This window comes from Ptychodera flava, chromosome 1 (genome assembly GCF_041260155.1).
Source record: "Ptychodera flava strain L36383 chromosome 1, AS_Pfla_20210202, whole genome shotgun sequence".
Classification (NCBI taxonomy): Eukaryota; Metazoa; Hemichordata; class Enteropneusta; family Ptychoderidae; genus Ptychodera; species Ptychodera flava.
This window is the reverse complement of record NC_091928.1, coordinates 2,674,073-2,701,054: the sequence shown is the minus strand read 5'-3', so window position 1 is coordinate 2,701,054 and position 26,982 is coordinate 2,674,073. Positions and strand designations below refer to the sequence as shown.

The 26,982-nt window shown below is 39.7% G+C and overlaps 1 protein-coding gene across 1 annotated transcript in view; it reads left to right on the top strand.

Moving 5' to 3' along the window:
- Positions 1-26,982, top strand: part of LOC139118086 (uncharacterized) — a 63,822-nt gene that overhangs the window by 16,239 nt on the left and 20,601 nt on the right. The window contains exons 4-8 of the mRNA XM_070681410.1: positions 5,948-6,077; positions 18,707-18,782; positions 19,185-19,281; positions 24,055-24,165; positions 24,566-26,162. The gene's annotated coding sequence lies outside the window, so the exon portion shown is untranslated. The remainder of the gene's footprint in view (positions 1-5,947; positions 6,078-18,706; positions 18,783-19,184; positions 19,282-24,054; positions 24,166-24,565; positions 26,163-26,982) is intronic.

The window sequence follows — 26,982 nt, the reverse complement described above, 5'->3', positions numbered from 1 at the left end:
CAGCCTGATATCTGGACCCAAACGAATTAAAGGTGTTACTTATGCAGTGCATAAAGATGCATAAATAGAGCATCAGATATTTTCCTCAAATGCATAAATGTGAATCTTTATGCATCTGTAATATCCTGCATAAAGGTGACTAATTTAGTCGGCCATTAAACCCTTTTATGCACCAGCATAAAGGTGGATAAAGTTCTAGCTTTATGCTGCATAAAGATGATTAAAGATCAACTTTATGCAACTTTATGTCACCTTTAAGCTGCGCATAAATCTGGATTTTCATCTTGTGCATGTATGGCATTCATATTTGATAGTGAGGGTGGACAAGAAGCAGCTGTGATTCGAGAGGCAAGGGTTCATTGTGTGTTAAGCGAAAGTGCGAGGCGTGGTTGTGAGGCAAAGGTAGAATGGCCTGCGTCTCCGTGCCCTTCCCCGCGTTAACCATGATTATAGCAAGCCATAATCATCCATTAACGCAAAGAAACGACACGGAGACAGGGCTTGGCCGAAACCAAGGGGCGATGGAACATCCGGGCGTCGTGGCGGCCTTTCCCGTGAAGCCAGTCGCAGATTTGAATGACATCAAGGGAGGGCAACGTGTTACCCAGGATGCACCTACTGCCACGGCGGGGATGCACGGCGTCGTGGCAGCCTGGAAGATGACTCGGACCCCTTGCGGGATCATGCCATGCATCGGGCAACGTGGTACCATGGTCCCTCCGGATCCGCGACAGCAGCCCCCAAATTAAAGCCAGCCCTCAGACCTGGCAGTCGTATGACTGATTAAGGAACATCCTTAGGCGACTGCCACTACGTGTACTACAGAATAAACCACCGTTTAATTGTGAATAGTTCATAGTTCATAGTCCACAGTTCGATGTTTAATCAAGTCACGCGTACAGTTCCACATATTGTATGCCCAACTTTGCTAACATAGTCATGCAGAGTTTGTACTGTAGATCGAGCGTCGTTAAAGTCCCAATAACTAGTAGGTGTTTCTAACACCTCATGTCCTAGAGACTACTTCCTTGTAGCAAGCATGCGAGGCACAGAGTCCAGGGTCTCTTTCGCTGTCTTTATGTAGACCTGGTACGCGTCACTCCGCCATCGTCCTAGGGTCTTTATTAGCCAATCTGGTAGGCCAGCCTCAGCGGCGGTTGTGGCGGCACCACTTCTAAAGCTATGTGTGGTATATAGCTCCGTACTTTTAATCCCTGAGTGCACGAGCAGCTTTCTCAGGAATGCCAGCAGCTTTCTCAGGTAGTGCGTCAGCCTTTGACGCGTGAGCCACGTGCCATCGGCAAATTGGAAGACCGGCACTGCTGTATTCGTAAGGCAATGTGACCGTCGATATTTTGCAAAGGCGTTGACCGAATACAAACAGATGTCCCAGTTGGCGCAATGCGGAGTACGTACCCCAATCGATACGGGTCAGTCTTAGAGGATTTCAGTCTCACTTCTAGTACACTGGTCAACACTATGCCTCGAACAAGCAGCGTTGTGGCTGGGTCGAACTGCAGTGGCCCAGCAGCAGTGAATTCACTCACTCTCAAGAATCCAAAGGCGGCGAGGGTGAAGCTTGCCCATAGCATGCCCTTGTCGTGATCACACAGGCCTTCCCATGATCGTAGGCTCTCCTTTAGGTGGTGAAGTACGTTGATTGTGATTGGCAGACGCGGCCGGCGCACATCACCGATACTCCTCCGAATCCCTTGTAGCGTGCGCTGCAGCAATGCATGGGTGGTGACATCGTCTTCATAGCCTAGCTCGACGTCTTGTGCATTGCCCCCGCAAGGTACACCTTGATAGTCTTATATGCGAGGCCCCGGTCTGCAAGATTGGTGACAAATAGGATTGCCGCCCTAACCATGATGGGCGTTGCGCGTAGTCCGTATGATGAGCAGAAGTTGGCGTAGCATATCTGGCCTACATGGTATGTGCGTCGCGTGTTTTCAGCAACACTGTTGTGAATGTAGGCCATGGCCAGCGTCATCAGTTGCCGCACATTAGGTGCGATGGTCGCAGGTGCTGCGGTACTGGCGTGGGTTGTGCTTGTGCCTCGGGTGCCAGCGTTCTGAATCTCGGCATCTGTGAACGAGAAAGTGAGTCAGCAATTGAGTTATCAGTTCCGTTTATGTGGGCTATCAAGACATGGAAGTTACCTTTGGCTGCCTGATAAAAGATGCCTCTGACCAGGTGCATGATCTTCGGGCATCTGGCTGAGCCCTTTCTCCAAATATGCACTACCGTTTGGTTGTCACAGTGAAAGAGGATACGGCAGCCGTGCCACGAATGCCCCCAAATTGAACAGGCCACTAGTATTGGGTACATCTCTTTCCAGGCGATTGAGGCAGTGAGTGAGGTGGGCCAGGTGACGGTAAACCAGTGGCCCTTATGGTAGCCTCCACAGTGTACCGGAGGCGTTTGTGAATAGATCCAAGTCGCGGGAGAAGGTCCAGTTTGGCTCCAGGAATGAGGCAGTACCATTCCACGTTGGCAAGAAGTCGCACCACCACTTCGCATCGAGGCGGAATTCACTGGACAAGGTGATGGTGGAATTGAGTGCTTGAACTGTCACACTGAGGTCTAACATACGACGGAGGAATATGCGGCCAGCTGGAATGCATTTGCACGCGAAGCTGAGGGTGCCAATGAGGGAGAGTAGCTCTCGTTTTGTGCATGTTTGCCGCTGAAGCCAGGTTGGGAGAATATTGAGGAGGTCTTGCAATTTGTCATTGGGAAGCCGCAATGTCATTGAGATGGTGTCGATGATGATACCGAGGAACGTTATTACCGGGGATGGCCCTTCAATCTTCTCTGGTGCGATGGGGATGGCTAGGTCATCACAGGTATTGAGCATTGTGTCCAGTAGATGCTGGCATTGTCCGGAGTGTGGTGGGCCGGCCCCAAGGTAGTCATCCAGGTAGTGCAACAAGTCCTTTGTCCCTGCCCTAGATTGAATGATCCAAAGCAGGGCTTCGGCAAAGCGGTTGAAGAGGAATGGAGCAGAGCGTAAGCCGAAGGGTAACACGCGATCAAAGAAGTATAGTCCTTGCCATTTGAAACCAAGGAGGTGCCAGTCTGCCTTTCGAACGAGGCATAGGCGGAATGCATTTTTAATGTCCACCTTGGTAAGCAAAGTGCCCTTGCCATGTCTATGCACCATGGCGACTGCGTCGTCGACACGGGAGTAGGTGAGGGTGTAGTCATCCTTGTTTATGTTGTGGTTGACAGAGTCATTTCTCGGCCGTGATAGGTCCATGATGATTCGATGGCCCCCAGACTTTTTGGGGCGCAAACCGAGGGAGTTGATGATGAAGTTCGGTAGTGGTGGTGTGCGGAATGGGCCAATTGTGTGGCCTGATTGAATTTCCTTTTGTATGGCTTTGGTAACAACCTCAGGGTCTCTCATGGCCGAGTTTGCGTTGCGGGTGTAGCGTGGGCCATTGGTCCCGGTGAAGCCGATGTTGGCGCTGTAGGTGAGGTCATGGAGTAGGGTGGCAGAGTTCGGGTGGCCTTCAAGGGCTGTGGCTAGTTTAGCGAGGTTGATTGGTGTTGTTGGCTGCAAAGTTTCGAGTATCGCTAGACTGGCGATCATTCCCTCGAAAGGGCTGGGGTGGCTGCTGACCTGTGACCAGGTGGTGTTGTTGAGCGTTGTGGTCAGGTGAGGCACACACTGTGCATTGGTGTATTCTCCCATAGGGACAGGGGGTCTTGCAAGTCCCACGGTTGAAGGAACGACATACCTGTTGCTGTTGTTGTTGGGTGGATTCAGGCTGTTTGTTGGCACAGGTATTTTCCCAGTAGTAAGGGTTCGTGGTGCTGTTCGGACGTCTGTTGCACTCGGTCTTGACGTGACCTCGTTGCCCACATCCGAAGCATGTGGGGATCAGTAGGTGTGGGTGTTGTTGGAAGTGGAAGAAGTGCAGCTCCGGATCAGGCTTGCCCCAGTTCACCTGGTCAGGGTAGCGTGCCGCATTCAGGCGGAAAGCTTTGTCGTAGTTAGCCAGGCCTCAGGTTTATAGGCAGCTGCCTGTGCTGCTATGAAACGGTGGTAGTTAGCCAGGGGGATAGCTAGGTGCGGATGGTAGAATGATCTATACATCAAGAAGGTACTGTAACACTGAGACCAGATCTCAAAGTTGTCAATGTTCTTTCGTTTGACTTCGGTGGTGAACGTAGCTATACCTGGGTTGTCGGGATCAAAGGCTATTTGTGTTTTTGTGGCCCTTGATGCGCTTGGGGCAAGGGCATCGGGGTGTAGCTCACTGAGGTCGATGAATTTACCGATGTTTGCCAGATTGTTCAGAGTCGTTTGCTCAACGTACGGTAGAAGGAGGTCGGCTGGCGGCGTAGCTGCTGGTGCGTTAGCCGGTGTTCCTGAACGAGGGGGTGGACGCCGCGTTGTTTCTGTGGACCTGGGAAGCTGGGTCCGCTGCAACATGGGCGCAGCCATGTTGGCTGTTATGTTGTTATGAGGCGCGCCTCCTACGGTGGGTTGATCCAGGAAGTGATGTACGCCATCAGCGGTGACCAGGTCAGTCGTGTGGGTCGCTGTAATGGCTGGTTGTTGTTGTGTTACAGCGTACGCCTGCTGTTGGTGAGTCTGCGAGTGGGCCGGTCGGGCTGCCCGCTCCACACTGGTCTCGATGATCGAAACAGGCGACAGAGGTCCAGTATCTGTGTGAGCGGAAGTGATAGGGTGGCTTGGTGGGTGATGCGCCGTCAGGCCAGCAGCACCGGTCGTTTGGACTTGCAGGTCACGTCGGATCGATTCGACGGCTGTGGCGATTCCGGCCTCAATGAGTTTGGAGATGTGGTCTGTCGCTCCCTGCATTGGTACTGTATCGGGGTTCGAAGTGGTAGGGCCCGGTTCATCGGGTTGAGCCTGTTGTCTCCGTACCAAGTAGGGATCAAGGTGCTTCGGAGTCCTCTTCGGTCGCGATGAAGATCGGCGGGCAGCTTGCCCGGTCTTTTTCTTTGTTTTACCCATGGTTGGGATGCGTGAAGGATTTGTGATGTGTACGTTATCGTTGCAGGAGCTGAAGTGGCGGCAAATGGCTTTGGCCAAGGGGGGTATGCATGGATAGCTGATGGTCAGTGATGCGAGCAGATAACGGGTTGGACGTCATGCAAGGCATGTATGGCATTCATATTTGATAGTGAGGGTGGACAAGAAGCAGCTGTGATTCGAGAGGCAAGGGTTCATTGTGTGTTAAGCGAAAGTGCGAGGCGTGGTTGTGAGGCAAAGGTAGAATGGCCTGCGTCTCCGTGCCCTTCCCCGCGTTAACCATGATTATAGCAAGCCATAATCATCCAATAAAAATTGCAACCTGGCAACCATAGAACACTGTAATTGAAAAAAATAACCATGTGACAGTCATAATTACCAGGAGAAAAGATCCATCTGTAGATTTTATCATGGAATAATCATATTCAAGATACAGTATGCCACTGTCACCATTTATAACAAACCCGATTCTAGGGCTTCATCAACTTCATGGATCTTGCTTTATGGGGAAAAAGCGCCAAGTTCTTTCATCTTGTGGTATGGCAGGGACCTTTTTCCAATGGTATAAATGATATTGTTCATCCGCCAACACACACACGCAAAACACACAATCTGCGAGAACATGAATAAACAAACAATGCTACACCCATACAGAAATGGTCCCTGCCATATCACATGATGAAAGTGCCAAGCTTTGAACTTTTTTCCGGTGAGTCAAACCATGAAATTGATGAAGTCTAGAATGCAACTTTTGCTACTATTCTTTAGCGGAATTGGCGAAATTGGCGTTACATGAATAAACGACCCAAAAGCTAGCACATGAAAAAATCAGTCTTGGTGAACTTGTCCTTTCATAGCATATATATTCCTGTAGTGACCACTGGGGTATTGCAAAATTAAATTGACAAGTATAATGCCTATTCTCTTACACTACAGACACCAAATGCACATCAATGAAACGAAATCCTACGTACTTGTTATGGTATTCAAAATCTGCGGGTCCAGTTGTTGCAGGCTTTCTGTTTCAGAGATTGAAGATTTGCTTTGGGTTTCCTTATCAAAAAAGGTATGAACAAGATAGTTTGTTGTCTTTTTCCAATTTTTTGGCATAGCCTTAAACCACTTGTAATTTTCAACATACTAATAAACCTTTGTGCCCTTTATATTGTTTCTTTCATCTATAAGAGAGTAAGTTACATTAAAGTAAAACATTTTCATACAGTATGTTTAATATCACCATAAATCACATTTAATAATTGCTTTGTTTGTCATCCACACGCAGCTAGGTTTTTAGTGTAGTTTGTGAAAACATATATTTTGTTCAAAAGTTAAATGGACTGCAGGAAGAGCAGAATATCTACCTTTTCAGTATTGTATTACAGAGTGACAATAAGACAGAGTCAGTACACATACAGGAATGTAGAAGGCAAAAATTGGAGTGAGCAATAATTTTCTTGTTGTAAACTGGAGGGAAATGCACTATTGGAGTATTGAATAGTACAAATACATGTACATCTCATTGTGATACATCATTCTATTCAGTATATTTACTGCCCATAGCAATATGTTTTCCCCACTGTGAAAATGTTGTTACATCCCTGATGTCTGGACTCTTCTTATGTTTACATAGCTGTACCAAACAGACTTTTTGGGGTTTTTTTAGTCCCCACGGACACCGTCCGGTTGGACTTATAGCTTTGGTCATGTCCGTGCATTCGTCCGTCTGTGCAACCGTCCGTTCACGCAGATATCTCAGAGATGCAAAGGTTAATTTCTTTCAAACTTTGCAAAAGAATAGTAGCCTACCTCACACAGATGCATGTCGATTTGTTTCACAATGCGATCAAATTTGGCCGTGTTAGAGGACTTTTTAGTTTTCACCTCCATAGACTCCCATGTATAAGGCAGTCCATAAATTCCCATGTATAAGGCAGTCCATAGACTCCCATGTATAAGGCAGCTCTCAATAGACTCCCATGTATAAGGCCAAGAAAAATAAAAATTTATTTTCTCATCGTATTCATATTGCCAAAAAGGCATTCTCGCGAGCCAGAGCAATAATTTCCGCTCCGCTGACCTACGCAAAAATCAAGCTCTGGCAGCGTAGTAGATTACGCCGGGAAACTGCGGTAGTATGAATGGGGGTTAATTAATTATTCATGAGAACATATCATCAGAATTAGACAATCACGAACCGTTTTACAGCGATACATCTGCGAATCTCTGCGTAATCAACCACGGTCTCTTGACAGGTAGCGCTGAGCTGTTGCCGTAAAGAGGCGTGTGGTTTACGACGATGCAAAAAGAATGCAATGACACAGTTTTAGTCCCCACAAATAAAGTCCAGGGGGCTTATAGATTGGGGTCATGTCCGTCAGTGAGTCCATCCATGAGTCCATCCGTTCACACAGATATCTCAGACACTTTGACAAAATGTCCCGTGACCTCAATGACCTTTGACCTCAAATATACATATTTGTCCACAACTCAGTAACCACAAGTGCCAAACCTTTCATATATGGTATAATGGGACACCTTATCACGCCACAAATTGTACCTCATTAATTATGTGCATATCAAATTTCAGCGAGCCAAAAGAGCTAGAGGTCTGATTTTTGGTATATAGGGATAACTTAGCAATACAGTTTTTTTGACAAAATGTCACGTGACCTCAATGACCTTTGACCTCAAATATACATATTTGTCCATAACTCAGTAACCACAAGAGCTAAACCTTTCATATATGATATGATGGGACACCTTATGACGCCACATATTGTACCTCATTAATTATGTGCATATCTAATTTTAAGCGAGCCAATAGAGCTAGAGGTCTGCTTTTTGGTATATAGGGATAACTTAGCAATACAATTTTTTTGACAAAATGTCACGTGACCTCAATGACCTTTGACCTCAAATATACATATTTGTCTATAGCTCAGTAACCTAACAAGTGCTACACCCTTCATATTTGGTATGATGGGACACCTTATGACGCCACATATTGTACCTCATTAATTATGCACATATCTAATTTTGAGCGAGCCAATAGAGCTAGAGGTCTGATTTTTGGTATATAGAGATAACTTAGCAATACAAATTTTTGACAAAATGTCGCGTGACCTCAATGACCTTTGACCTCAAATATACATATTTGTCCATAACTCAGTAACCACAAGTGCTACACCCTTCATGTTTGGTATGATGGGACATCTTATGGTGCCACATATTGTACCTCATTAATTATGCACATATCTAACTTTGAGCGAGCCAATAGAGCTAGAGGTCTGATTTTTGGTATATAGGGATAACTGTAGGAAAGAATTTTTTGACAAAATGTCATGTGACCTCGATAACCTTTTACCTTAAATATACGTTTTTCAATAAATAAGTAACCACAAGTGCTACACCCTTCATGTTTGGTATGATTGGACACCTTATGACGCCACATCCCTTACCGAAATTTTAGGCCTCCCGCAAACTGTTACTGCAAATTTGCCGCAAGCTTTGCAGTAAATTTGCAGCAAACTATTTGCCGCAAATATGCGGGTGGTTCATTTTTCAGATGCAAATTAGGTTTCTTGTGAACTTGCTGCAAATATGCAGCAAACTCCCTGCCGCAACGTTGCTGCAAACTCTTTGCAGCAAATTTGCGGCACAATCCTTGCAGCAAACTTGCGGCAAATTAATTTCAATGTTACTGAAAATTTGCCGCAAACTCCATACAGCAAATTATTTTGCATGTTACTGCATATTGCAAATTACACATACAAAATTTCCTTCAAAAGTTAACCACAACAGTCAGCTCTGGAATAAACTTTTACCAATTTCAGTTATAGTAAGAAGACTAAATACATTATAATAGACAAGAGATACTGAAAACCAAAGAAGTAACACAATTAAGTGACAGCAAAATTTCTTGTATTGTACCACAAGTTTCAAAATTTTTATCTTCTCCAAAAATAAAAGTTCATTTCAGATATGTACACAGTTGTTGAATCACTTGTGTAGACATGGCCAATGTCAGTGACATGGTTGAGAATGAAAATCTGACAAATCTTAAGGCGGACTGTGGACAGCACAAGATGTGTTTTATCCAACTAAACTCTGAAATACAGTTTCACGAGAAACAATGGTCAGCGCAAATAAAGTTATTATTAATAAAAAGACAGAGAAAAAAAAGGTTAAAGCGCAGTGGTCGTCGCGCTGCGCGTGCGTGATTTTTTTGTTGATAAACATAAATTTTTGTAAACATAAGTCTTCTCAACTTCAATAGGAGTGAGATGGGAGCAGTCCCCCACTTTGTTAAGGCCTTTGTAAGACTCAACATCATGCAATAGTAAAATATTAAGATCGGAAACGAACTTCAGTGGTGTATTTCTATCTATAAACTCGTGTAAGGCTACGAACATTGGGACACTACACTCAGCACATTATGTCGCTGAGTTTACTACACGCAGTCACAGTGAACAAATGGGTTTGATCGCGCGCGATCACGCTGGTTGTACACAATGCTATGTACAGTACAGTGAAAATACATAACTAAAATGATCAACATTGCCTATATATGTAGACCAGCAACAAGCACAATGCCTAACACAAAAATTACACTCAAGACCATGATCGACAAGCCAGCAGGACACCAGAGATGTTGTTGGGAGACGGTCACCCGGGCCGCGTTGACGTACACGGATATAGAGAATCCGGTCCCACAACGTACCGGCCCGCGACGACTAGGCCCACAACCAACTGTTGATCAACATGTCTTACTTCTCCTAGTATTACGTGGTAAGAAATAGTACAATGACAGGAAACAATAGACAAAACGAGCGGGGTTTCGCGGCATTTGGCGGGAAAATTGCACGGCTACACCGTGCATAGACGTATCGAGAGATCCTGTGCCCCGGTCCTGCACGGTCATATGCATGGCAGTGATCCAACCGCTAGCTGGTGTAGGCCTACCGGTGATGGGCAAACGTCGTTGTTGTACCTCCTGATTGCCGGGTAGGTCTGAATCCTCTTTCAAGTGAGATAACCCCCACATAACAAGAAGACCAATGAAAGGTCCTTCGCTTGACTTGATACCTGTACTCGGAATTCTCGTTTGCACCCCCAAACGGGGTAAACTTTGTAGTTGAGTTGGATTCTCCACAGCTGAGTGAAGCGCGCCATATACCCGGTTTGACACGGACGTTCATGCAGACCACGGAACGGAACAGATGCAGAGATGCTTCTTGCTGCAGCGGGCATTGCTCTGCGAGTTGTAGATTTCTGTAGTTTGGGTTGTTGTCTTTGTACTCCTGTCGGGCCTCTTGAAATGAAAGCTCTCGTCCTTGCTAGCGATGTCGAAAACTAGAGCCCGGTCGTTGATAGTCTGTTGGCGTATACATGCGTACATGCGTACATCTAGCTCTATGGCTCGATCGATAACAGTAGCCGAGCCCAATTCAACTGATTCAAGAAAATCATGAGCAAATGTGATCTCAATCCAGCGTGCAATTATTGTTCAATATTCAGCAGATATTTAACTTAGATTAATTGACCTTTTATCGCGTGTTACATTTGGTTAGTTGGTATACTTGTGACATATCAGCCGCCATTTTAACAAGCGGCAATATCGCAAACATTCCAATCAACCCGTAACATGTGCGGCGTTCTAGGATTTGTTTACAACAGAGGGGGACCCCCTCAGGAGGATGCGCAGCGCGACGACCACTGCGCTTTAAATTCGATTGTGGTACAATTTATTTTATATGCCATGTTCATTTCATGCCACATAAGTGTCATGATCATGTCAAGATTTTCTTTTGACTTGAGAAGTTTCATGTAACATTAACATTACTGTCAAAGGCTGCGATTTGGCTTTCTGTTCTCTGAATTTCTTGTTCCCTCTAGTGTACCAGCAATGGATTCTGAAAAATATAAATCGTTCCGGGAAGAGTGTAAGTCTTTACCGTTTGACCAAACATTGTAAATTCCATGAAAGAAATCGATAATTATTTGAAAATGAGACAAAATTAAGTTGAAAAATTGAAGCAGAAAATGCATAAATATTCATGATCGAAATTAAATTAATAATGATTAAAATGTCCGACAGCGGACAACTCGCCGTATGTTGTTTACATACACGACAGCGACAATCTGCAAAAATCTCAGCACTTACTGTGAGTAACTGTTGTGAAACGAAAGTGAATTCAGTATGAATCAGTACTCGACGAAAATTTATCTTTTGGTAAACATTGCAATACAACGATTACAGAACATAATTATAGCGATCGATGTACAGACGAACGGTACATTGACTTACATTTGTGAATGGCTCGCAGACGCTGGACGATTCCCGGTTGCAGGTCTCACCGTGCTGTGTGTAAATAGGGCCGTTCACAGTTTACGTCACTGTTCTCTTATTAATATGCAAAAATAAATATTTGTCCGCATTTTCAGATAACGCTTTTGAAAATTACGCATGCAAGAACGACGAAAATACATCTCAGTGGGTGACTGCTAGTGTAACAATGAATACTAAAAAACATATTAACGACTCTGAGTACTAGCTGCAAAAACGGCCATGTGTGCAACATTGATAAAATTTGTCCGCATTTCAAGCTGCGTGTGCGATGTCGCGCGCGTACAGCTATATTTAGTAACAAACCTGTAACCGTGAACAAGGCTATACCGTAACTCAGAAAATATAGTCGGCATCTTTACTGCCGCTCGCGTTCACAAATTTAGAACTCCGCCTGTCCCTGGTACTGTATACATGTTTTTGCAACTATGTGATATCGTTTGGCTGGCGATTCCATAGAAAGATCACGAAATTGTCCACTAGAAAACTCCCTGATCACAAGTACGCAGCCGACACTGGCCGATGGTACTAAAATCTAACTTCGCGCCGATCAAGCCTCATGACGATAACGGAAGTGCGATCTAAAAATCATTACGCGATTGATAATGTAGTCCCGTTTTTAAACGCTGGAATTGACTCTACATCTGCACCAATCCGTTATATTTCATACTTAATATAGCATTTAATTTATTAGTTTAATGAAAATGGTTATTTTTATCATAGAAAGACTAAAAAGATAGTAAAAATTCTTTCAGCACGAAGAATCAATATCAATGCGCGAACTGACCTTGATGAACCGTGACCGGCGAGTGTAAACATGTCGACTGCTCGCAGCTGATACACAGGGCGTGTTGCCCGTGGGTGAAGTGGCGCTTTGAATTTTCGTACAGCGACTCGGGATGGAGTGTAATCCTAAACCTCAAATTTGTGCTCGGCAATATAACTCTTAACGCAGAAAACATGGACAAAAGCCTTTTACCTCGACCCATGTTATCAGAAGGCGAGATTTTGTCAGCGGCATCGATGGGACAGACTGTAAGCTGCAGTGCATTGTACGTACCGTATACATGTACTACATTGATGGGATGAATAGCTTGGAGCACAGCCACTACTCTGCTTGGAGGTAGTAGCGAAAACATTACTGTACAGATTTGCGGTAACAAAAGTCTACGACGTGTCCTTAATACAGAGTGACCATCATCAAACGCACATTTCGTTCGAAACTGTTTGCATTTTGGTATCATTCGCAGAAAATACAGGGTGTAACTTGCAAGACAGACAAGTCCCTGTTTTAAAAAAATTGTTTCCCTAAAAATTCAGTTTTCGATCCAACCATAATTTACCCAACTGGATTGTCAAAGGGCACTTTTATTACATCATGTCACTACAGTATATACTATAGATGCACTCTATATCCATGCAATGCTTTCACCAGCGTAACTGAAGCTGTTCATTATCTAGCGTTACCAGTTATTATAATTTAAAAAGTGGATTGTCTGTTATGAAATAAATGAACATAAAATATAAATGAAAGATCAATTTTATGTTGCTTACACATGTGCAACGGTACTCAGTGTGTAGCGTGTACTCCCTGGTAATGAAATGGTGGGCAATATGTCAATCATGTGTTGCTGCATATTTGCAGCAATAATCTGGTTTGCCGCAAATTTGCTGCAAACTGACTTAAGGGTTTGCAGGAGGGTCACATCTACCTGCAAACTTCTGCAACTCCTTCCTGCAAGCTATATGCTTGCTGCATATTTGCAGCAAACTTGCAGCAAATTTGCAGTAGAAATAATTTTCGGTAAGGGTGGTCATGTCCGTGCGTGTGTGCGTGCGTCCGTGCGTGCGTCCATGCGTCTGTCCGTCCGTCCATTCACGCAGATATCTCAGAGATGCCTGAAGCGATTTCATTCAAACTTGGTACAAAGATTACTTCATATGTCATACAGATGCACATCGATTTGTTTTGTGATGCAATCCAATATGGCTGCCAGGTTGCCATTTTATTACAATTTTTTCATGTACAGAGCCATAATTCAGGCATGTTTCAACTGATTTTATTCAAAGTTGGTACAAGGACATTGACCAATGTCATAGATATGCTTGTCAATTCTTTTTGTGATACAATCCAATATGGCCGCCGTGCGGCCATTTTGTTACAATTTTTTCATGTACAGAGCAATAACTCAGACATGTTTCAACAGATTTTATTCAAAGTTGGTACAAGGACATTGACCAATGTCATAGCTATGCACATCAATTTGTTTTGTGATAAGATCCAATATGGCCGCCGTGCGGCCATTTTATTACGATTTTTTCATGTACAGAGCCATAACTCAGGCATATCTCAACTGATTGTATTCAAACTTGGTACAAGGACATCGACCTATGTCATACATATGCACATCAATTTGTTTTGTGATACGATCCAATATGGTCGCCGTGTGGTCATTTTATTACGTTTTTTCATGTCCAGAACCATAACTCAAACATGTATCAAGCAAATTTATCCAAAGTTGGTACAAAGAGATCGACCATCATACATATGCATGTTAATTTGTTTTGTGATGCGATCCAATATGGCTGCTGTGCGGCCATTTTGTTATGATTTTTTCATGTACAATGCCATAACTCAGGCATATTTCAACCGATTTTAATCAAAATTGGTACAAGGACATTGACCTATGTCATACAAATGCACGTCAATTTGTTTTGTGATATGATCCAATATGGCCGCCAGGCGGCCATTTTATTACGATTTTTTCATGTACAGAGCCATTACTCAGGCATGTTTCCACAGATTTTATTCAAAGTTGGTACAAGGACATTGACCAATGTCATAGCTATGCACATCAATTTGTTTTGTGATACGATCCAATATGGCCGCCGTGCGGCCACTTTGTTACGATTTTTTCATGTACAGAGCCATTAACTCAGGCATATCTCAACCAATTTTATTCAAACTTGGTACAAGGACATCGACCTATGTCATACATATGCATATTGACTTGTTTTGTGATACGATCCAATATGGCCGCCTTGTGGCCATTTTATTACGTTTTTTTCATGTCCAGAAACATAATTAACTCAAGACATGTATCAAGCAAATTTATTCAAAGTTGGTACAAAGAGATTGACCAATGTCATACATATGTATGTTAATTTGTTTTGTGATACGATCCAGTATGGCTGCTGTGAGACCATTTTGTTATGATTTTTTCATGTACAAAGCAGTAACTCAGGCATATTTCAACCGATTTTAATCAAAGTTGGTACAAGGACATTGACCTATGTCATACATATGCATATTGATTTGTTTTGTGATTCGATCCAATATGGCCACCATGTGGCCATTTTATTACGATTTTTTCATGTCCTGAACTACAACTCAGACATGTATCAAGCGAATTTATTCAAAAGTATTTTTATCACAGACCTAATGAAGAGGACTCTATCCTCTCTGAGGACCTGTAATCAAAGCACCCATTAACAAGTGGGGACTGTGTCATCAACGATGACTTGTATTTAGTAGGATTGGAGACCTTATGACAACACACGCTTTACCTCATTAATTATGCACATATCTAATTCTGGGTAAGCCAATAGAGCTGAATTTTGGCATATAGGGATTAATTAGCAATAAAATTTTTTTTCAAAATGTTATGTGACCTTGATGACCTTTGACCTTGGTGCACATTTTTCCAGAACTGGCACAATAGGAAACACAAAAAAACTCTGAACCTGTCGGTGAGATTTTTACAGGGCAGATGTGAACTTTGTAATGGTTGGCATAGACACTTCAACTGGCAGAATTCAAAGAAATATCTCAAGTTGGGGTTGACATCTTTTGAGTGTCTGCTCGTGGGCTTCTAAACATATTTAAACATTTAAAGTCCCAGTAAGTGTGACTTTAGCTTTTCATTATTTCTGCTCCAACAGTGTGAATAAATAAAATGCCTATTGTTTAAAATTTCTGAACAGCCTGTATATGAGTAACACCCATTGTTTCTGTTGATAAATGCATTCAAGTCTGGACTAGAATTCAATTTCCAACAATACTTTTGCTTAGTGAACACAAAATTGTTATGTTGGGAATTAGATACTTGGTATTACATGATCCTTTAGGAAGTCAAACAAGAAACTCCAGTTGTATTAAGAAACAATAGCCCAAAGTTACAGATACTGGAGCTTTTAAATTGAAGTTTCCAAGGGTAAACTAATTTGTATGACCAAGAATACGTACCAAAACCTTTTCTATTTGGAAATAACCTGGTGCTTGCTCCAATTTGCAAAGTTAAAAACTTTAAACCACCCACTTTTGACCCTCCTTCATAACGTCAGTCATGACCTTTCAGCTCCAGTTATACTCCAGCAGAGAGTCAATCACATTGTGTTCTCTTCCCCTCCTCACAAAGCTCACTTGTTGAGATTTTATCCACTGTTTTTGAGATGACAGCTAAGTGATATCTCTTTGAATATTATTGGTTGTTGGTTTTAGTGCTTAATGCTAGTTTCTCTTTTCAACTTCATTTTCCACCACTTTTTTCCCCACTGCCAGGACATTTAAATCTGTTAGTCTCCTGGGCACATCACTGTTCAGACCTAAATTTCTGTGTTGTTATCTGCCGTAATTGTTTTCTTTCTAATCACCTTTCCCAGTGTTTACTTGGTAATAATTTATTTTCCTTAGGAAGTAGTTCATTTTAGCGGGTTTCCTTTATTTTCTCCTTCAAATACAATCCTGTCACCCTCTGTCAAAATTTGTGATTATTACCTGGCGGTGTTGGTTGTTCAAAGCCCTTCTGGCTGTGTACCCTAGAGAGCTGTGTGGTCTCTGCTAGAGTATAACTGGAGCTGAGAAGGTAATGACTGACGTCATGAAGAAGGGTCAAACGTGGGTAGTTTAAAGTCTTTAACTTTGCAAATTGCAGCAAGCACCAGGTTATTTCCCATTTGAAAAGGTTTTGGTAGTTAATCTATGGCATAGAATGTATCTTCTTTAAAATGACGAATATCCAAACACTTACTTTCCTTGGGTGATGTAGCTTGGTTAAGTGTCTATAGGACTATTTTGGTCCAGACTGATAACTAGAAATAGCTTGCCGATTGTAAGAAGTTGTTCTGTTTTTCACATGCCACTTGATTGCTTCCCAAGTTCTTTTCCTCAAAACTGGCTCTTAAGCTGCTAAACATTTACCGGTAATGGTCTCTGACTTTTGAACAGCCTTGCCTCTTTTTTGTGGAGACTGAAATGCCTGTCAACAGCATCCTTTTCTGTCTGTGTCCATGGAACCTTGCTTGTAGTTCTTTTGTTTTGCTGCAAAAAAAAAGAAAAAGGGAAAACCTAAATTAATTTCCCTCAAAGGTTTTAGACATGTCAATGAACTGTACTAAGGTATTTTGTATAATACCGGTATGTGTTATGACCGTTTCATTAACCCAAAGTGCCATAGACTTTCTATGCAATCCTACTCCCAGGCCAAGGACTTTTTGAACCCAACTTCTCAACATGTTACACTTTTTTCAAACTGGTGCAGTTCATTCAACCTATCCAATTATGGGACAGTAAATTATATAAAGGAGTTACGACAGCTTTTTGAAGAGTTTCATCATCGTGAAGACATTGGGCGCATAGGAGCAGAATATTTCTTATTGTTGTGTAATATTATAACTCACTAAAAGTGGAACTTTTAGAGTGACTTGGCATTTCAATTGTACCTTTTAATTTTGCTCTGTTGTATGTAATGCAGTTGATAATAAGACATTACTGTTTGTTATTTACACCCATGATATTCCCATACTTTACCATCATTTTGTTACCGTGGCAACCAAATTACCAGGCATCCATTCAAGGCTATTAAACCATTCATTTAGACCATATTTGACTTCTCCTACCTTAAAAATTAAAGTGGTGAATATTTTCGCATTTTTCTGGCCCTCGCGAAGTTCGCGAAAATTTCCCATTTTACAGTATGCTTACAGTGTTTAAAAATATATATTTTCTGCTAACCTTTTTAAACCGAACCCTATGTAATTTAGAAACCTGTTTATATACTGGACAACTTATCAAGTCCTTAAATACTATGATAAATGAACATCTTTTGTCAGTCTTTTTAGTGTTAGAGTGAGACAAATTTTACTGTATACAGAGTTTGTAAGGTCCTGGAAAACTCTGGAATTTTATTAAAATCCTGGAAAATGTGATTTAGCCTGGGAAAACTCTGGAAAAATGAAGAGACTTGAGACTGATGTAGTTGAACTTAACAAATCTGCTAATAAGTATTCCAAGAAATCTCAGAATCTACTGGGAAAATATCTTTTGTTACAAAGTCAAATATAGTCTTAGAATAGACTGCAAAAGAAAAACAAACTGAAATAGAATCAGTTGATCGCTACACAGAAGAAAAAGTACAGGAATTAAAGCAGTAGATAGGTACGGCGTGTCGAGAAGTCGAGTATAAATTTGTTTCCATGGTCAAGAGCACTGGAAAATTGGTCAAAACCTGGAAAACTGGTCAAAAAGAAGGCTGGAATTTTATTTGTCCCAAGGTGTATGAACCCTGAGTATAATGTATTGACTGACTGCTGTAAATGGATAAAGATGTACCAACTCACCGAGGGATCCATGATAAAACTGAAGATTTCACCAGTGATGATATTTTTAATGCTGAAATTCTGCTGTAATGCTTCAGAAAAGCCACCTTTAAAATGCATCATTGTCAACTTCCTGTTGGCTTCAACACCATCACAGATACTCCCATACACTTTAAATCCATATTGAAATAGAGCATAAACTGCTCTCCAGTGGATATCAAAGAGCGTTGGTGCATCAACCTCTCGAGTTGTAAACCATGCAAAGGCAAACTCAAAACCTGTGCATCCAATGAAATTCATTTGCAGGATATGAGATGCCATTTTCATATCTTCATCACCTAGGTGAAAATATATTCCCATGTACGGTAATATAGGGGCACTAGACAGACAATTGTGTCAAGATTGGTTTGGGTTCTAATTTTTGACAATTTTGCAATTTTATTTAAATCACTGCTGGGTTCCACTGTGTATAGTTTCATCTAATGTTATCCTCCCACTTGTTTTGTCAATTCACACCTGACTTATCCACAATGTAAGTTATAGGTGGGAAAATAATCTTTAATGAAACCATACATTGTGGAGAGCCCACAGTGATTGAATAAAAATGTCAACAATGTAGAACACAAATCAATTTATAGACAAACTTATGTTTACTGTCCCATACAGGTGATATTGAAAAAAAGGCAATAAAACTCTGTTTCTGAACACTACCTACCTAAACCAATTAGTTGTAAAATTCATTTTTGTTGCAGGGAACAGTGCTATTTGGAGTGTGATCAAATATATCTAATTATGGGAGTGGGTGTCTACAGTAAACTGGTAAGACAGGTAAGTAAAACTGATACCTCCATTTAAATGCGTTGAAGCATTGGTTCTGGTCTATTTTTTTCATTATTTGTATCTCTTTATTAAACTCTATATTCCAAATACTGTACAGTACTTTATTTTCACTTGGGAACTTATTTTCACTATCTTGAGTAGACTTATTTTTTCACTTTAAAATATCCCAGTGAAAATTCTTATTTTCCATTCTTCACACATCCTGACAATAAAGAGTTGAACTGTGATGTCCAGAATTTTTTATAGTTAGAAATAAATACCAGTAAAAATGTAGATTCTACAGTAATGATTGTTGTATGCCTTACTGTGTTGGAGTTTATTCATTAGGTTGTGGTATTCCCCAAGTTCCACAAAACCAACAATCTCATATGTATCTCCATTTTTCTTTAGTTTTTGGTCTCCTTAAAATAGGAAATTTTCAGAAAAGAAAACTGTCAGCATGGTGGCGACAGTGACCATGCCAGTGGATGCACTCAGTATACTCAAGGTAATTAAATATATATCAAATTACATGTGTGACATATAATGAATACTGTACTCGTCCAAGTATCAGCCCCTGCTAGTGTATAACCCCCCCCCCTTTCTGATTTCAGAGGATTTTTGAAACTGCATTACATCCGTGTATAAGCCCCTACCCTAGTGTAACTCAAATACAGAAAGGTTAGGAGAGTGTATTTGGTCATTATACTTGGTAAAATAACTTTTTAATAATAAAGAAACTATTAAAAGACATTAAAACAATGGGAAACTGGAGTTCCCTTGACAGCATCGTAAGGAAAATGACACGTTTTTCCAGTACTTTCTTGATTCTTTGACCCTGCTCACCCCTGTCCCCTAAATAGAATAGTCTCACTCATGTCCGCCATTGTTTATTTTTATTTACGACCAGGATGTCGATACAATGTCGATATGACGACATTGTGGCCAAATATGACACCTCAGTCACTCAAATGATTAGCAACAGCATTCCCAGCTTTGACTTAATACAGTGATTCATATACTGTATCACGTCATTTAGACAATTTTGGGACCAATCCTGATGGGTGTAGCATTCTAGCAGGGTACGCTTACCCATTCCCGACACCTTGTACCACCACTGACTATCAGTGACTCAGGATGGTCCTACTTAAATTTGTAAATCTCAAATGTCCCATGGACCTGGTAATGTATTACCTTGAATGAAAGTGATTATTGGACCAGTTTAATGTCATATTTCATCCTCTAAACATGTAGTTTCTTTTGTTTGAAGCAATTATCCTTTCATTTGTGAAGTTTCCTGGTGACTATTACAATTTTCACTGCTATGTTGTTGTTTTCACAAGATGTAGAAGTTTAATACTGGAATATTGAGTTGCCTTTCCCTGTATGGCAGTGCATGCCAGTTCACATTACTGTTGATCAGCAGCATGCATGACATCTTTGTTTCAAGTTTGGGCTTTTTTGAAGCTGAATTTCACCAAAATGTCACTTCTGTATTCAGAGATTGTACAATCAATTTCTTTGGATGTGTAAGTTGATTTTGAAAGGGATAGAAAGATCGAGTTGTGTTGAAAAAATCATGCATTAAATTAGCATAAATTAAACATCCATGTCAGATGACATGGGGTTGCTCAAGTATAAGCCCCCTAGTTTTACTGCCGTTTTGTGTTGCCGAACCGGGGGCTTATACTCGGACGAGTACGGTATATTATTGGTTAAGAAAGTAGTCTAACATATTAGACACAAGACTAGTAATTCATCTCCTATACACTACAATGATAGCATTGAGCTTAATATTCCTTCTTTGGAACATTAAGTGTTCTGAATCCCGTTGAGTGCAGCCAGAACAATGTCTGTTTGTCCAAAGGTTAAATTTTTGTTAGGGTCAATTCCACAGATTGTTTGAGATGCCCAAAATAACACCATCAGTGGTAAATGTGTGGAATATGGTACGAGTTCAGTCATTTGTCTCATGTATTGTTACAAGAGTGATTCAGTTACTTGCCGGTCATAGGCCTGTTACCATTCCCATAAACATATTGCCAAAGCATTTGAAATTTTTAATACATCTCTAGATGTTCTTGCCAAAAATGTAACTTAGATCTGAGACCATTTTAAAGCACAATCAATTTCGGATTACCTGTATTTTGATTTCATCAAAACATAATGCATTGCAATAGCCCACTTCAGTCAAATTTTGTTCGTCGGCGTCTTCGGACATGCATGTCAGCATATTTGCATTAAGACCAGGCTTGGGGACTACTTTGTTTTTAGCTCACATTTGGTATACCAATGTGAGGTTATCGTATAAGCTGAATCAGTTCATTTGCATCCGATTTGCATGTCTGTATGTATGTATGTATGTATGTATGTATATATGTATGTATGTCCGTCCATGTCAAAAACACCTTAACCGCAGCACCTACTGTCTTAGTATTTGGTGTACACATGCACCTAGGGGTGGAGATGTGAATTTGTTCAAATGAACTTGTCAGTGTCAAAAATATGCAAATGAGGGGAAAAAAAGGAAAAACCGTGCAAATTGCTAAAACTCTGTAAGCGTTGGTCAGATAGGGTTGAAACTTGGTGTGCAGATTCCTCTAGATATTCTAAATCAGGTGTTTGAAATTTGGGATGAAATTTGCATGTTTCTATTTTTGGGGTAATTTTTTCATTTTTTAGTCAAAAAATGTTTTTCTCGGAAACCACTCATCTGATTGCTTTGAAAGTTGGTATACATGTTCCTCAGGATGACCTCAGTCAAGTTTATACAAATTGAATTGAAATTTTCATATTTGTGATTTTGGGGCAATTTTCCGAATTTTTGGTCAAAATTTTTTTTATTCAAAAACTACTAATCTGATAGCTTTGATATTTGGTATACAGGTTTCCAAGGTTGATCAACATCAGTTTTATGAATATCGTGACGATATCTCGAATTTTTTATTTTGCTGAATTTTTGGTTATTTTTCTCACTTTAAGTAAAATTTCTTCTTCTCTGAAATCGCTAGCCCAATTGCTCTCAAATTTGGATTTCATGTTTGCAACGGTGTTACCCTTCTAAATGTTGAAATTACGATCTGAAATATTACTGAATTGGGGCAATTTTTGTCATTTTTGGTCAAGAAATCGTAAAAAATATTTTCTTTTTTAAAGCCCCTGGACAGACAACTTTTATATTTGGTATACAGATGTCCAGGGATGACAATAGTTAGATAATTGGAAATTGTCCTGAAATAAATTTGTATTTTTAAGACAATTTTGTCATTTTTGGTCAAGAAAACTTGTTCTCAAAATTACTTGTCTGATAGCTTTGTAATTTGGTATAAAAGTTCCGAGGGATGTTATTAGATAAATATTTTGCTAAAAGTGTTGGGAAACCCCCAAATTTTTATATGTCAGGTAATTTTCTCAGTTTGTGACCTTAAATAACCTACCCCAATCCAGGATATATTGTGAGAGTTTTAAGGTGGTTGGAAAGGCTAGAGCGTCAGTTATCAATTTCAACAAAACTATTAAAATATAAAAGTAGTCAACATTCTCTGTGGAATAAAAAAAACTAGACATTTGGGCACAAAGGCATTGCAGAGTTATAGCCTGTTAAAACTTCTGAAAAACTGACCAAATAAGAAGAAGTTGGGGAGTCCTTAGTGTATTAACTATGGTAGAGGTCCCCTAGCTGTTAATACAATGTTTGAAAAGGGAAAGTCATTATTTGCTGTTTTTCAGGAAAGTTTGACAAGGTGGTGCTGGCATTCAGAGTGAGTGACTGCTATTGTAAATGCATTTTTAGATTCTTTGAGTGTCAAAGAGGTGTCAAAAGTGAGATTAACCAAAAAAACTGCTCTATGACTTCAAAAGAGGGGTGCAAATATGGCTTGTTTTCAAAATTTTTGACAGAATAACAGTTTTCCTACATAGTTGTATACCAATTTCATCCAACTTTGAAATGAGATATGGACATGGAATTTTACAGCCTATTAACAGGTTACAGATAAGATTTGTACGGCACAATTTTCCTGTATTTGAAGTACTTTTTGAAAAATCACATTTTGAAATTTGAAAGAATTTTTAATAATTTTTTGATATATAAACCATGTAAAATCATAAAAACAAATTTTATTTACAAATCCTGCCGTACAAATCTTACAATAAATAGTGTCAACATATTTATAACTAATTTGGTAATATTAATACTATCCAATTATTATCAAATTCAAATATGTAAAAAAAATATAAAAAATTAAATTTTAATATTTACTGGTGTCATATTTCAAAATCATGGCTGCAAATATACAATTTTTATATTCTTTGGAGAAAATATTAACTAAGGGAGTTATCCTGAAAATTTGAACTAAATATCTTGATTCTAACACTTGAAACTTGACATTAACTCTGAGAAAAGAATTGGTGCAAAAATAGCCTTTCCAACCACCTTAAGGGCTGTTAACATAATTTTTTCATATTTAATATCAATTTGTAGTAAAATTTGATCCAGAAAACAAAGCTGAGGTAAATTTTTTCATTTCGAACCAATTTTTGCAACTTTTGCATGTAAGACACACAAGAACTGATGAGAGATTTGGATCCAGGATAATTCCAGATGTCGTAATCCCCCCACAGTGGAAGGCATTTCACTATACTGTAACTGATATAAGTGCTGTTTACATTCGACTGATAGCACTCATAGCATTTATTGAAACATCCCCAAGGTTGTAAATACATTTCCTGCCAGCTGGTCTTATGGAAACATGGTCAACCAAGGGGTGGAACATTTGATATTCAGGAGGGGTAGGGGCTAGAAGATTGATGAGGTAGCATTACTTTTTACCAGATCCCTTGTACATTGTTTCCCACTCTTTATTTTTCCCCACTCTCCCACCTTTTCTTTCTGTCAAGCTTCTCTGGCTAATTTTTTTGTTGACATTTGCTTATGCATGTAGGACCTGCTTGTCCAATTGCTATAGAAATTGATATGCATGTTCCTAAAGATGACCTCCAGTACCTAAGTTGCAGACCTTATTTGCTTTGGTCATTCTTGTTTTTCTGGTTTAAATATTTCTTGAATTTACCAATTCAAACCAAATGTGAACACACTGTCCTTGACGGTATTTTTTTTTGTATTGCAACAGCCTTTCTGATGGTAGTTTTAATATTCTGCTGTCACACAGTTCTTCAGTAGCCTTCTTTACTTCTGTGCCACAAACTAAGACAAATCTCAAGTATTCTGTAATATAAAAATATGACCAATACATTTCACATTAATGTTTGTTTGATACAGGGTAACAATGGTGTGGAACTGTAGCATGTACCATGAACTTGATGAAGTTAGACAGTGATCAGGTTATGGTGTGAATTTCAGCACAATATGGGAATTACTTTAGTTAATCAGGTAAGAAAAATCATTTAAATTGAATAGGTATAATTGACTTTAAAATCATATGTAAATATCAAATTTGATATGTTAAACAATAATACAAAACAACAGAAGAACTGTGATTTACTTTGGGTGCCGGCTATTTCTGTTGTTCATAATGTGGTCTCTAGGTGAATGCCAGAAGATCTCCATATCTGGTTCATTTGAAAATAAATCGTCTGTTTCTCCGACTTTATTGAAAATATATTTCATGTCATCATGGTCTTGATTGCTTAGTTTTATATTTTCTTTCATACTGTCAACACACGTTGCATAATATTTGGTCTTTCTTCTTTCAATAACTTTCATTTTCTATCAGCTGGTTTTTCTCTTTCGATGCCTGCATCAACTGTTCTCTGGTCATGTATTTCCACAGGATGTTGTCTGGCAGTTGATACGTCTCCTATACCGTGTTGACTTCAGACAGTTGTACAGTGTTCTGCAAGTCTTGCATCTGTTCAAGAAATTTTGGACCGTACTGCAACAACTTTTTGAATATATATGACAGTCGTCTATGCTGTGTTTTTCAGCCTTGCACATTGCATAATTTCTCAATTGTATGGCGGTACAAGATTCTCCAAATATCCCTTTACAGGGTTGTGAATCAAGGTCTCTGAATCTTCCCTCACCATTCGGTGTGATTTCATCACTTTCTCTACGTGACAGATTGAGGTAACAGTATGTGATATAAGTTAAGGAACTGTACAACTTTCTGATGTATACCAGTTTTACCCTTTAAGATGTATAAATTGTGAGTTTTTGTATCAATTTAAGAAGTAGAGAATTTTCTTTTCAACAGTTATACTATTGTGTGTTATATATGGATCACTTCAGGTTTTATTACATAGAAGGCACACTGTTTCAAACACATTATCAAAGTCTGTTGTAGACATGTAGTAAAATTGATCTGTATTCAGCAATCTGTAGGTAATTGAAGCAGTGATATCCATGTATATTGTCCATTGAAAGGCACAAGCTATGTGATTTTAGACGTATTTTACGATAATTTAATCATCAAAGTGCTTTTGTCATAGTGCAGCTATGACTAGGCCACCTTTAAAATGAGTATGCCACCTTTAAATTCATAATATCAATTACCTGTCCCATAAACTTTGAATCAATATTGAAATAGAGCATAAGCAGCTCTTCAGTGGATATCATTTAAATTGAATGGGTATAAGTAGACTTTAAAAACATAATATGTTTTTAAAGTCTAATTATTATGTAAATTTCAAATTTGATATGTTCAACAGTGGTACAAAATGACAAAAATGTGATTTTCTTTTGGGTGCCAGATGATCTCCATATCTGGTTTATTTGAAAAAAGTCTGTTTATCTGACTTCAGTAAAGATATATTTCATGTCATCGTGGTCCTGATTGGTTAGTTTGTAGCTCACATTTGGTATACATACCAATGTGAGCTTATACCATAAGTCTGCATCCGTCTTTTGTATTCATGTATGTATGTCTGTCCACAGCAAAAATTGAGAACCACTGCACATTTAATCTTGGCATTTAGTGTTTAGATGCACCTTAATTAGGCTGCAAATGGGATTTTGTTTAAATGAAGTTAACATTGCCCAATTTATGCAAATGAGCTTAAAAATGTGAAAATGGTCAAAAATAATGACTTAAGAACCACAGATAGGATTGCTTTGAAAATCAATATGCAAGTACCTTAGAATGGACCTCATACATTTATATGTGAATTTTGTGAAGATATCTGGAATTTTCTATTTTTTAATAAATTTTTGGGTGATTTTCTTCATTTTTTGTTAAAAAAACCTCTGAAATATAGTATTTAAGCCCATTCTGAAACGAAATGTGAGCGACCCATCTCATTGACGGTATTTTTCATTAGCTACTATAGACCATGGTCTATAGAAGCTTATGGGTCATCAGTATGTGAGGATGTCTATCCACCCAAATATTTTGAGAACTACAGGTATAGCACCTACCAACTTGATATTTGGTGAGTAGATGCATATTGGGAATATCCTAGACTTTTTTTTTTCGTTTTTGTGTTTTCATCAAAAAATGCCATTTTTGGTTTAAAAAAAAGAGTCGTAACTGGCAGTCAGCTTAAGTGTACCGGTACCTGGGGGTGACCTCACTCAGATTTGTTGAAACTGTGATGAAATATGCAAAATTGTATTTTTGAGGCAATTTTGGTCAAAAATTCTTTGAAAATCTTTTTCTTAAAAACTGCTCGTCAGATAGTTTTGATATTTGGTGTACAGATGCCCAGGGATGGCAATAGTTGCTGTTTTTGAAATTTTGCTGAAATATGCAACTTTGTATTTTTAAGGGATTTTTTGTCATTTTTGGTCTATATAACTTGTTCTCAAAAACTACTTGTCTGATAGCTTTGAAATTTTATATAAAAGTCCCCATGGGTGTAATGAGATAAATCTTTTGCTCAAAGTGTTGGGAAACCCTCCAATTTTACTAATATGACAAGGTATGCAAATTTAATCACAATTTGAAAAGGTTTAAATTATCCAGTGGATAGTGCATCAACCTCTCAAGTAGTAAACTATTGCAAAGGCCAATTCAAAACCTGTGCATCTGATAAAGATGTACCAACTCACGGAGGGATCCATGATGAAAGTGAAGTTTTCACCAATGTTTACGTACTGACTAAAGAAGAGATTATAATGCTAACTTTATTTTGGGTTTCTTTAGGAAAGGCATCTGCGCTAGGTTGATGTTCCAGAATCTTCCTTCTTGACGGGAGGGAGGTCAGGGTTAAAGGGGTAAAACAAATGTATAACGCAAACTTGGTAGGTGAG